The sequence below is a fragment of the Panthera leo genome, chromosome C2 (genome assembly GCF_018350215.1).
Source record: "Panthera leo isolate Ple1 chromosome C2, P.leo_Ple1_pat1.1, whole genome shotgun sequence".
Classification (NCBI taxonomy): Eukaryota; Metazoa; Chordata; class Mammalia; order Carnivora; family Felidae; genus Panthera; species Panthera leo.
Genome location: NC_056687.1, coordinates 49182953 through 49196002, shown reverse-complemented (window position 1 = coordinate 49196002; position 13050 = coordinate 49182953). Strand labels below are relative to the sequence as shown.

The window sequence follows — 13050 nt, the reverse complement described above, 5'->3', positions numbered from 1 at the left end:
GAGAGAAAGCACCCACACACGAGCAGGAGAGAGGCAAAGAGAGAGGGAGAACCAAGCAGGTTCCACACTGTGAGCACAGAGCCTGACGTGGGTGGGGCTTGATGCCACAAGTTGTGAGATCACGGCCTGAACCAAAATCAAGGATCAGACACTTAACTGACAGAGCCACCCAGTCACCCCTAAATAGTTACATTTTAAATGGTTATATAAGTGCCTATATAATATCCTCCACCTTGCCTCTTAGTCGGCAGAACCTAACACATTTACTATTGGGCACATTATGGAAAGTTTGCCAACTCCTGCTTTAAGCAACAGTGCTTACAGGCACTACAGTGTCATGGTGTGAGACCTGCAGACTCAGCTCTAGCTCTTACCAGTTGTGCGGCCTTGCCCCTTAATCTCTGAGCCTCAGTTTATTGACTGGGTGGCTTAAACAACAAAGATTTATTTTCTCACTGTCTGGAAGCTGGATGTCAAAGATTAAAGTGCCAGCACGGTTGTTTTTTCCTGAAGCCTTTTTCACCAGATGCATGTATAGCCTTTTCTTGATTGGACACTCATTCCTGGCACCTCTTCCTCTTCTACTAGAGACACCAGTCAGATTGGATTAGGGCACAACCTAATCGCCTCATTTTAACTGAATTACTCCTCTAAAAGCCCTGTATCCAAATAGAGTCACATTCTGAGATACTGGGGGTTAGGGCTTTAACATATAAATTTGGGGCAGAGGCGGGGGACACAATTCGGTCCATAACAGATAGGTTTGATGTAGCTGAATTTTAGAGGTTGTAAAAAGCAGTCATAAGACTTCAGTTATGATATAGGAGGCCATAGTATCCAGTTTTGGCCAAGCAGGGAAAAACATGAATATCATGGCTTTCCTAAGCAAACTTCCAGCTGCTCTTAAATGTGATGGTAGTGAGAATGAGGACTTGGGGAGAGAGGGGGTAGATGGGAAGAATTTTTGACAAGAAACTATCTGGACTCTTCTACAGTGCAATGAAGTTGCTGAAAGAGTCAAATCTTTAACTTCTCTAGAAATTTCTAGAAAAATGAAGACAATCTTTTAGTGGGGGTAGAGGGGCAAAGGGTGAATATGGCAACCTTGGTTTTAGATCTGTTGATTATACACTTGGCAACATGGAATTAGAACTCAGAGAAAAGGTCAGAGCTGGAGATAGGAATCTGGAGTCTTTATATAGTCAGAGGTGAATCTGTGGGAGTGGGAGAGCTTGCTCAGAGTTCAAAAAACATAGAAGACAAAAACTCAGTTTTCAAAGTGCTTTGCTGCAACATTGGCTTGGGAGATAGTTTTCCAGGACCTCTCTAGCTAAAGTAGCACCCCTGGCTCTCTCCCTCTGCCTTGCTTTGTTGGTCTTCATAGCACACTATTACCACCTGCCATTATATTTATATAGCTAGCTATTTGATTGTTGTCTGTCTTTTCCAGAAAAACATAAGCTCCCGGAGAGCATAGACTGTCTTTTTGTCCAGTACTCTGGAACAAAGTCCAGAACGTTTTAGATGCCCAATAAATATTTACTGAATTAAGTCATAAATAGGTTAATTTTTATGATCAATAGAATTTAAGTTGATAATACATTGCTGAATATTGCCTTTTTATCTTAAAATAACATGTTGTTCTTTAACAAATACATTTGGATAAATGAACACATAGACACATGTATTTGAGAATCTTGAAATATATAACCTAAAAACTTAGTTTTGCTTCTGTTTGTGTTTTCCCCAAATCAAGAGCACTAATCCTTTCTCTGTAACAGTATTTATGTATGAGAAACTGTAACTTTCTTTAAAAATCCAGGCATTTGCGCAATCTGGTTACTCTTATCAGATAATCTGTTTGCATCTACTTTTTTTTTTTTTTAAGTTTTTCTTGGCAGGTGATTTGTGGTGTCCTTGGTTTCTGCCAGGTCTCTTTTCCTTTTACTCACCATATCTGTACTTAAAGATCCTTTTATCATTGTACCTATGTGGGCGCTAACAGAATACCACAACCAGCATTCCTCCTGGAGAAAATTATAAAGAAAAGTGACAAACGTATGTTTGTATGGACTGTTGGCACCCACATAGGTACAATGATACAGGAATCTATACAGCTATATGTGGTAAAGGCACTTAAACCAAGTCCACCCTCCTTCGTTTTTCTAAGGAATCACAATGAGAGAGTAATCTGAATCATTTGTATTTCACACAGGTGAAGATGTTTGTTAAATCTAGCCTCTCTTTTTCAGGTAGGCTGAGTGGTATAAACGGCACTAGAATTACGGGGTAAAGCAATATAAAGCAATAATTCCCCAACAGAGGGGGAATTCCTCCTTAAAGACTATCAGAATCACTGAGGAAGTGTTTTCCAGGGCCACACGATCCCAGACTGCACCTTCCTAGTGGGAGTGTACCATATCTCCCAGGTGCTGGAGGAGTAAAGGGTTGAGAATCACTGGTCAGGCATTCTGAGAGTTAAAGTGAACACAACACATGACACTAACAGATGACTGGTTTCTATCTATCCTCTACTCTTTATTAAAGGATTGGGTGGGGGTGTTTTGTTTTGTTTTGTTTTGTTTTGTTTTGTTTTGTTTTGTTTTGTTTTGTTTTGTTGGTCCCCCAGACCCTGTTTGCTAGAATTTTATGGAAACTTTAAACCGTAAAGGAAAATATAGGCTGATGGGAAGAAGACACTCTGCGGGGCAACAGGACGAGTCTGTAAAACCCAGAATGAAGCTAAGAGAGGAAATTTGAGCATGCTTGTTAGAAATAGAGAAAAAATGAAAAGATGCTAACAAGAGAACTTGTTTACTAAACCTCATGGCCAATTTAGTGCAACTTTGGGAACTGTTTACTATAGTAATAGTTTTCTGACTTACAAATTCTGCAATTATGATTTTAGTTAAATACATTGGGCTCCTTCCTAACAAGTCTGCACAAATGTGAAAGTACTCTGGGGGAAGAGGCTTTAGAGACACAAGTTATAACTAGATGGGTTTTGATCCAATATGTAATCTATCCCACCCCGGTCCTCCCGACCATATACATGCAAAAAGGTAGAGGTTTACTCAATGGTCATAATAACTATGGGAGTGAGAAAGGAACTAAAATGTCTAGGATGTGTCACATACTTTACACACATTGTATATTATCTTGTGTGATTTTAGCAATATGGTTTCGATACTAATATCCCAATTTATATGTGTTTGTGGGATTGTATTATGGCAGCCCTAGCAAACTAATGCACTATCCCATCATACTTCCATTTGCTACTCAACATGCAGTCCTTAGGCATAATCCTGGAAAACAGCACACCAATTCTTGTCCCTAACTTTTATCCAAGCTAGAATTATTGACTGATTTTCTTCATCCTTTGCTTAAAAGCACCGTTTTGAAGCCAAACAAACTGGGTCCAAATCCCAGCTCCATTCACTTAACAATCATGTAGCTTTAATGAACTTCTCTAAAACTGTTTTCTGATCCATAAAATGGAAATATTAACTTCACTTGGTCAGTATGTAGGTTAAATGAGGTAGTGTACGTGATAAGCCTAGCACAACTCTGGGAACGCAGTATACATTCAATGATGATAATTATAATTATTATCCATTTTTCAAAGCTCCATTTAATACTTGATTGTTAAGCATCTGGCCTCTTTGGACCACCAGCCAAACTTGAAGAGAATATGGAAGAGAATCATGGAGTCAAGTGTGGACTTGACTACAGAGTCTTGATGCCACTGAAAACATTGGAGTTCATGTAATAAGCCATGGGGAGCCATTCAGGATTTTTGAACTGGGAAAAGCATGACCAAAGCCATGCTTTAGGAAGGACAAAGCAACAGCTGAAACGTAGGTGATCAGGACAGACAGCCTGCAGTAGTCAAGTTGACGGGTCCTAAAGGATAGAACAAGAGGGGTGCCTATGGGAATAGAAAGTGAGGAATTGTTTAGAGAAATATTTCTGACATATAATCCATAGAGTTGGCAACAGACTGGACACATCAATGATAGGAGAGAGCCAGAAGTAACTCCAACACCTTAAGATTGATAGAGTGGTAGTACCATGAACAGAAATATGGAAGCCAGGTGAAAGAGAGTACAGGAGGCATCAACTTTGATTTTAGCCTTCACATTCCACTCCCTGTGCTGCTCCTACTACTGCATCTCACTCCATATCTGCAGTCTAAGCAGGGCAGTCTCCATGCCCTTCCCTTCTAGTAAAACGTCAAGAAGGCATTTCAAAATTAATTCACACCACGACATAAACAGTAATCTTTCCCAAAGGCTATTTGCATTTTAAAAGAGGCCTCCCAAAATGAACTACCATGACGTTTGGATAATGGACAAACATAAATGAGGTATGAGATGGAGAGAGGAAGTCCTTCAACATTATTATCACCCTACATTTCCCCACCTGTTTGCTACAAACACTTTGTCTGGCTGGAGTCTGGCACCATCCTTAGATTTTGACATTAGTGTTGTGTCTAAGAACCCCTTTCTTATCTTAATGCTGGATGGTGTTCAATGCCACAGATGAACAAGACTGCTTTTATTGCCTGTTTAAAAGATATGAAACATCAGCACAAAGCAGGAGGGTTGGCAAGGTCCATGATACATCGTCGTCTGCCACCTTCAGATAGTTCCATCATCTATCATGATACTAGAGATGCCGAGGGTAAATTCAGTAGTCTTGCCCAGTGATCATTTTTTATTTCTTCCAAACCTTGTCTTCCCTAATTAGACCCACCTCCTTTACCCTTGACAAAGGTATGAAATAGAAACTTCTTACAGTGTTCAAAATAGTATTTCACAGATCAGAAAATAATTTAAAATTCACCTTTTTTATCATTCTGGGTCATTCTGGGTTTTTTTTCCCCCATTCTGTGTTGAACCAAAACTCGTGGAGTGACCATGTGCTTATATTGCAAAGGTGAGAGGGGAAAGTAGAGGAGAAGAAGAGGAGGGTGAAAATCTGAAGGCACACAATTCCCATACTCAAGGTGTTCTCAGTTCAGTCAACCTTCATTTGCATCTGTGGGTCACCTCTGTAGCTCTGATCCTTGAACATCCCACAAGTCTCTCCAGGTTTCTTTTAAATGTGGGAATCCATGGCAAGGGGTGTACATTTTCAAAAGGATCTGACCCATATAGAATCTAAATGCATTGCCTCGACTCCCATACGAGTTATTCCCAGCCAAGCACTTGTTTGTAAGTATATACATTATAGTACGTGGACAGGCAAGGGTGAGTGTGTAGGAGAGGCTGATTTGTTTTAATAGTCATGGTGGTGAATCATTCAGCAGATTATTTACTCTGATCTTCACATCATTTTCTGTCATACATTCATGGTATAAACACCTTTTCACTGCACTCTGCAAAATACTGCACAAAATGAGTGAAAAAGCAATCGTCCTGGTGCTATAGAAAACGGTACAGCAGTTCCTCAAATATTAAACATAGAATTACCATATGATCTAGCAATTCCACATCTAGGTACCACCCAAAAGAATTGAAAGCAGGAACTCACACAGATTCTCGTACACCCATATTCATAGCAGCATTATTCACAACGACCAAAAGGTAGAAGCAAGCCAACTGACCATTGAGGAATGGATGGATAAACGAAATGGGGTATATCCGTACAATGGAATATTATTCAGCCTTATAAAAGAAGGAATTTTTGACACATGCTACAACATGGATGGACTTTGAAGACATCCCAAGTGAAATAAGCTAGTCACAAAAGGACAAATACTGTATGATTCCACCTACATGAAGCACTTAGTCAACTTCATAGAGATAGAAAGTAGAATGGTGGTTGCCAAGGGCTGAAGGCTTGGAGGGGAATAGGAAGTACTGTTCTGTGCATGTGGATTTTCAGTCTAAGAAGATGAAAAATTTCTGAAGATGAATCATAGTGATGGTTAGACAACACTGTGAATTAACCTAATGCCATTGTACTATACACTTCAAAATAGTCAAGATGGTAAATTTTATGACATGTATATCTGATGACAATTTCTTAAAATAGTAAAAACATTTAAGGATATAATAGAAGAAAATATTCCTGAAATAGAGAAATATGGGGGGAGATACCAGAAATCACCCCCTTCTGGAAGTAGATACTTTAAAAATCTATGGCAATGATGCAGACACAAAACAAGACACAAAGAGAGAACAGGCCAGAGAAAAACCTTTTTGACCACAATTGACTAAGTATATGTAGAGCATTTACAGATGTGTATCCAACCTTGCTTTCATTATCACACCCATTCCCTATGGAGCCTTTTTAACCATTTCATCCCTAACTGTCCTCTGATGAAAGTTTAGAACTCCAGATATACTATATATCTGTTTATGTACTATTATGGTCCTTTAGAAGGCCACAAACCACCATCATATCTAAGATATTTCCCTCTGCCAAGAATAAATTTTGCCCTCTTGGGAACACTATCACCCTCTGTGAGAAGGCATGATTTACAGTGTTAGCCACTTGAAAAACATGGGCACCATGACAAACAGCAAATTTGACTGACATAATCACAGGACTGGGGATGCACACATACTAACCAATGCTAAAATGTGTCCAAAAGTCTTACAGCAATATTAAAAGTGTCTGCACACTACTAAACTTCTGAACAAAAAGTGAGAAATTCATTTTTAGTGTCTTCAAACATCTGGAAGTTGCCATTGTATAGATATAACACTTAGATGATTAACAAAATTTCACAAAAGTTTAATTCAGATATTTGGTATCATGTATTAGAATGTAGCATTTCCTATTCGAAGGGGCACATGCACCCTAATGTTTATAGCAGTACTATCAACAAATGCCCATCAACTGATGAACGGATAAAAAAGATGCGATATATATATACAATGGAATATTACTCAGCAATCCAAAAGCATAAAATCTTTCCATTTGCAACAACATGGATAGAACTAGAATGTATTATGCTAAGCAAAATAAGTCAGAGAAAGATAAATATCACGATTTCACTCATATGTGGAATTTAAGAAACACAACAGATGAACATAGGGGAAGGGAAGGAAAAATAAGCTAAAGACAGAGAGGGAGGCAAACCATAAGATACTCTTAAATACAGTGAACAAACTGAGGTTTGCTAGAGGGGTGTTGGGTGCAGGGATGGGCTAAATGGGTGATGGGCATTAAGGAGGGCATTTGTTGGGATGAGCACTGGGTATTATATGTAAGTGATGAATCACTAAATTCTACTCCTAAAAACATTATTACACCATATTTTAACTAACTTGGATTTAAATAAATTTTTTTTAAAAAAAAGAATGTAGCATCACCACTGCTGTTTTACATAACCATGACAGAATTTACTTTTCTACATGGTAAAATGACATATATAAATTTTAAAGAAAAAATTCCATAATTTTTCTTATTATAGAATTTAAGGAGCCTTGTAATTTTGCTACTCAAAGTGTGGACCTCAGGCGAACTATTACCACACGGGAACTTATTAAAAATGCCAGATGATAAGCTCCGCCTTAGACCTACTGACACAGAACCTGTAGTTCAACAAGATCTTCAGATAATTCTTACGCATATTAAAGTTTGAGAAGAACTGCTTTACAAGATGTCTATCAAAATTCTTCCTTAATTCATCAGAGCATTTTATTTCTTTTTTTTTTTTTTTTAACGTTTATTTATTTTTGAGATACAGAGAGACAGAGCATGAACAGGGGAGGGGCAGAGAGAGAGGGAGACACAGAATCCAAAACAGGCTCCAGGCTCTGAGCTGTCAGCACAGAGCCCGACGCGGGGCTCGAACTCACGGACCGTGAGATCATGACCTGAGCCGAAGTCGGACGTTCAACAGACTGAGCCACCCAGATGCCCCGTGAGCATTTGATTTCTTAACTAAGTAGATTAATTACCCCAATCATACTCTATAGGGCCTAAAGGAAATGCAAACTAGAAAAAGATCATACAAAACTGTTAAAAAAACCAACAGATACAAAACATGCAAATTTCTATCTTTGGGGCTACTCTGAAATAAGGTAATTCAGGTAGTTACTTCACTTACTGTGCATTAACAGGGATGGTAGAGAGCAGGTAAATGGGTTTGTTAGGTGCCCGCAGCTCCTCTCCAGAAGCAGTAGCAGTGGGCCCTTCACCAGAGCTTTGACTAGCAGTGTTCTTCCAAGCCTCAGCTTTTTTAGCACAGAAAAGAAACGTCCCTTCGAGGGGCAAGGTAAACAAAGGGCAGGATTCCCTTTACTTTGTAATCGCAAGTGTTGTGTCCGAAAATGGCTTCCCTCATCCACTAACCCAGCCAATCTCATCAGACAGATTCTACCAGACAGATTTACTCTTGCAGGTACAAAAGATTTTTTTAGGGTCTTCTTAAAATAGGAAGGCTTATGTGGTTATCAATGGCAACTTTATCAGTTAAATCTGAACAGGAAGCAGCGGGTAGGTAGCCAGGTGTGAGCTAGAGAAAGGGAAGGACCCTGGGGAAATCAGAGCCCTGGAAAGAGGTTGACCTCTCCCCATTGTACTCTGCTGATATCCCAATGGCCTGGTGGTAAGGGTGCAAGCTATAGAGACAACCCCCTCAGATTCAAATCCAAGCTCTCCCACTTACTACCTCGGGCATCTTGAACCAATTGCTCAATCCCTCTGAGCCTCAATTTCCTCATCTATAAAGTAAAGCTAATTATGTCTACCTCAGATGCCATTATGAAGGCTAAATGAGATCTTGGTGGTCAACTTCCAACACAAATGTTTCATAAATGTTAATTCCCTATTACTAACTCCCCCAAAGGAGCAGTAAAATATTTTCATCTGCTAAATTTGGAAGGAAAGTGTTTTACTTCACAGTCACAAATTAAAGGAACAGGAAGTGCTTTAATCAGAAACCACATATGCTAGCTTTAATGAGTGGCTTCACCAAAACCATAGGAGGCATAATGCTCTCTGAGCCTGTTAAAGATTACATAACTCCGAAACTGCCAGTCAGCAGAGAGCTGAATTCCCCTATTAGACGTATGCGTCGTGTCCTCCTCTCATAGAAAATAGTGGAAATTCAAATAGGTGAAAAGCATATTAAACTACCAAAAAGCCTTAGTTCACAAGAAATCACAGTAAAATGCCTATAAGTAAAATTCGCAGTAACTTTGAGGCAAATTCAAAAAATGACTGATTTAAGATATCTAAGAATCTTATAAATTTTAGAAAACATCCCACTGCCCTTTTCAACTACATCAGCCAAGGCCAAGGTAATATCTACACCCCACTAGGTTAGGAATATCTGCCTTTCTCACCCTTAGGCGTTCATCATCAGGCCAAGAAAGCCAAAAGGTCAAAGTTCAGCCTCCTGATCTTCCTGTTAACCTGTGGGGGAGAAATCAAGAGGCCACCAGATCAGTCAGCTATAAGCCAAAGGGAATGGTTTTCTCAGGAACAATTCATTGTGGGTCTCAGAATAATAGAAAATCTTCCCCCTCAGTAGTGCTCTCCATTGGCTCTTTAACTTCTGAGAGGGTTTCTTTTGCTTTCTGAGAGCAGGACTTCTTTCAGGCCAAAACAGAATAAGAAAAGTTTGCCTCCATTTCCTCAGTAAGGAATAGTCTGCATCTGAGCAACTAAATTACGCTGACCATGGTCACCATCTTCATGCTAGATAGTATGCTGTGAAACATTCGACATTTTACGTGCCATGCATTGATTTCTTGTGCGACTCACCCCAGACTGACTCTTCTGTGGTCCCAAGGTTCTTCCCCCGCACCCTGCCCAACTGTGACTAAGCAAAATGGAGAGTGGATGGTGGATCATACATTGTATCCTGAAGCCAAATAAAGATTCAGGATTATCTGCATATTTAGATGATCTGTGAGCTCCATCCGCTCCTCTGTCAGAGATTGCTGAGGGTAGTGAATAAGCCTTGCAAATGTTTCTCTCCTTTTATCGTCTAAACAACCTACTATGTGAGAGAGGCAAAATATATTTCACCTGCCCAGATAATGTATTTCTTTCGAAGGCAGATTTAAAGTAGGGGAATATATATTATCAAGTGCTTAAATGTACATAATAAATGTCATGCACTTTGGGACACACCCACCTGATGGCCAGTTTACTAATCCACTAATCCCGGTGGAGAGAATCTCTAATCCACCCTACCTAGAAATGTGTTTTATTCACACAAAATTCCTTCAAATTCTTTATACAGATTGTTATAAATCTGGGGGTCCAGCCAGGTCAACAAAGTTCAGGCTTTCCTTCATTCATAAAATGGTCTTGTAATACTTTTCTTTAATTTTACAGGGTTAACATAAGAGTTAATGAGGGCATTAAATGAGAAAACACACTTCTAAATCCACACTCAAACCTCCTGGGAGATTTCTGCCTTGGGGTATCATAGTCCAACATCACAGACTAAAGATAAATTGTTACATCAGATTTATGACGCTTCCATCAGGCATCCTATTTATCTCCTCCACCAGCATCTTAGTCCTTCCTGAGCTTTCAAGGCAAACAGATGTGATTCATGGCCATTACCAAGCTATAGAAACATCCTTGATTTCCTTTCCCCCAAAACCTGCCCCCCAATATTTTGCCCCAAAACAAGTATGATCACCCAAGTATCAGAGACTGATTTCAAAGGAAAGAATCTGAATATGGGAAAAGAAAAGTAAAAGCTTAGCATTTAAGATAGTTTTTCATACCAAATATCAAATAATAAAAATATACCTTTGTGTTTGAAGAGCCAAGTCATAGAAATACGTAAAGGCAAATCAATTGTTTCCAGCTGTAATCAGCGATAATAACCCAAGTACGTGAGAGCATGAGAAAGATGATCAGTTTCCTTTTGAGGTTACATGATAAGCAGCAGCAGTTAAGCAGCCTTTTTCTCTAAAACTCAGCGTCTGACCTCATGGCAAGAAGAGGCCAGCCCCTCTCCCTGTCCCCCTTTATAGCGTCCGCTTTCTGTTCATCACTCTAAATGGGGGCGGGGGAAGCTAAGGACCTATTTTCTAAAATACAGAATACAGACTGTCGTTCGAAAGGTTGCGTGGGCACAGAGGAGGGGCTGAGGAGGCGGGGAGGGGGCAACGAGGACTAGGTTTGTGGATTTTTTTCTGCATACTGGAAATTCCCAAGCCAAAAAGGTACCGACCCGAGTCCCGGACATTCCCCGAGAGGGCCGGCTCCAAGAGCTGGACTGGAATCCCGCGGAGGAATCAGAAGCAAATCTAAAAACAAAACATTTTTCTTAGGGATACCTTTTTAAATTCTCAATGAATCCACACCGGGCATTAGCGTTGCCCCCCTCATTTGATTCACCTCTTCTTATTTAGCTTTCTCTTTGTGGCTTCTAGATGCGGGGGAGAGGTTGGGAGCAGGTAGATACTTTCTACGACACAGCTTTTCAAAATATGGCAATCAAAAAGTAGTAGAGCGATCGCGTGCCTTCAAAGACAAGGACAACCTGGGACAATGTGAGACATCTATAAATCAGTGGGTCTGTAACTAGAAGATCGCGTTAGTTTCACCGGCGCAGGGCAGGGGGGTTAGAGTGGGTTGAAGAGAGAATGAACTATTGCACAACACTTAAAGGATTTTGCCTATGACATTTGGTTTCACTGTGACTCCTTTTCCTTCTGGGACACTTAACAACTACTCCCTGCACTGCTTCCCGCCCCTTCCCCCCAGCCGTGTTACAGTTCCAATCCAGCTTTATAATTAGACAGGAAATGTCTGATTCTCCGATAGGAATCGGCATCTGGAGCTGAACACCAGAAGGTCCTTAAAACTTTAACAGAAGGCCCTTCTTCAAAGAAGTCTGACTTCTTCTCATTTGATGGAGAATATTATAAAGGAAAATATTATACTTAAATTCACACTTTTTAAAACAGTTAAAATGTAATTGCATTTTCAAGACACAGATTAGAAAGTTCACTTTCTGCCCTTCTACCTTTTGTATCCCATAAACTTCCGCCTGCAGCAACTCTTTTATCTTCCACCGCCACCACCACCCCAGCTTCCCACAATTCCTAGGTGCTCCTCGTGCTCAGGGACTGTGGTCTCACTTTCAAAGAGAAAAAGAACACCTTCAAAATCGTGTTTAGTGTACATTGAACAGTCAGGCATTCTAAGGGCACTGAGAACTGCACTCTAGACCTAAACTGAAGAGAATAGTGTTTAACACAAGGGAATGAATACATTTAAAGTGGAATTTCTAGTTGGAGGCCAGTGTGAGGCTCTCTGCGGACAGCTCTGAGCCTGGAGCCTGCTTCTGATTCTGTGTCTCCCTCTCTGTCTCTGCTCATCCCCTGCTTGCACTGTCTCTCTCTCAAAAATAAAAACATTAAAAAAATTTTTTTTAAAAAGCGGAATTTCTAGCATGAGCAACTAGCTACTGTTAATAAACTGAATTAACCCAAAGGAAATGCTGAGCACTCTTTTCGGGGGGGTGGGGTGTTAATTTCCCTGTGCCTCTCTCAGTAATAACTTTTTCCTTTAACAGGGCCCAGAAACAGACTCACCTCTGGCATGTAACATGGATATGTCAAGGTTTACCATATATTCTTAAGCACCCCAATGTATCAATCTGAAACTTAATACCTGAAACCCCGAAGTGTTCGTCAACTGGTATTTAATAAAATAGTGATTGCTCAGAATGGTAAAATTGATCATACCAGAACACCAAAGATCTGTTTTGTATTGCTAATGAAAGGTTACCCTTAATAAGGTAACTTCTAAAAAATATAATTTGCATAGAAGGGCCTTATTATGGATTCTTCCTTTCACAAATAGCATCAAATCAATCGAGTTCTAGAAAATGAGGAGATCCACTAAGTGAAATTAATGCTGTCATTCCAAAATAAAAATCCATATGAATTTTAACCTATATGACATTTAATCCAAAGAAATTACATATAAACCCATTTTAATATTTCATTTAAAAAAATTTTTTAATGTTTATTTTTGAGAGAGAGAGAGACAGAGACAGAGTGTGAGCAGAGTAAGGGCAAAGAGAGAGGGAGACACAGAATCCAAAGAAGGCTC

The 13050-nt window shown here is 39.8% G+C and overlaps 1 protein-coding gene across 1 annotated transcript in view; it reads right to left on the bottom strand.

The window, feature by feature from the left end:
* The window catches only part of NFKBIZ (NFKB inhibitor zeta), a 34043-nt gene extending 21156 nt beyond the window's left edge, over positions 1–12887 (bottom strand). The window contains exon 1 of the mRNA XM_042955550.1: positions 9306–12887. The gene's annotated coding sequence lies outside the window, so the exon portion shown is untranslated. The remainder of the gene's footprint in view (positions 1–9305) is intronic.
* Between the last annotated feature and the right edge of the window lie 163 nt (positions 12888–13050).